The sequence below is a fragment of the Arachis ipaensis genome, chromosome B10, assembly GCF_000816755.2.
Source record: "Arachis ipaensis cultivar K30076 chromosome B10, Araip1.1, whole genome shotgun sequence".
Lineage (NCBI taxonomy): Eukaryota > Viridiplantae > Streptophyta > Magnoliopsida > Fabales > Fabaceae > Arachis > Arachis ipaensis.
Window position 1 is genome coordinate 863,211 of NC_029794.2, and position 309 is coordinate 863,519.

At 24.9% G+C, this 309-nt stretch overlaps 1 protein-coding gene across 1 annotated transcript in view; it reads right to left on the reverse strand.

Annotated features, from left to right (window-relative positions):
• The window catches only part of LOC107622094 (protein STRICTOSIDINE SYNTHASE-LIKE 5), a gene marked incomplete in the record, with an annotated part of 5,106 nt that overhangs the window by 3,524 nt on the left and 1,273 nt on the right, over positions 1 to 309 (reverse strand).

Here is a 309-nt window from a genome sequence, read left to right on the forward strand (position 1 = left end):
ATAAAAAGTTGTTCTTAGAATGTGATTAAGAAAATAAATTATATGTTATAATTAAACAAGCTTGTATAAATGATAAAAAAAATAAATGTTACCTAAATATTTTTTTTTACCAAAAATAAAGAGATTCGAACTTGCGATCTCTTAGGCGAGTGTGGAGAGACTATGCTATTTGAGCTATAATTCATTGGCCAGTGCTACCTAAATATTTTAGGCCTGATAATTATTTGTAAAAAAAATAAAAATTGAAATTAGACATTATTTAATTATGAGTTCTAGGAAATTAACCATTTTCTCGGTGAATATCAAAGT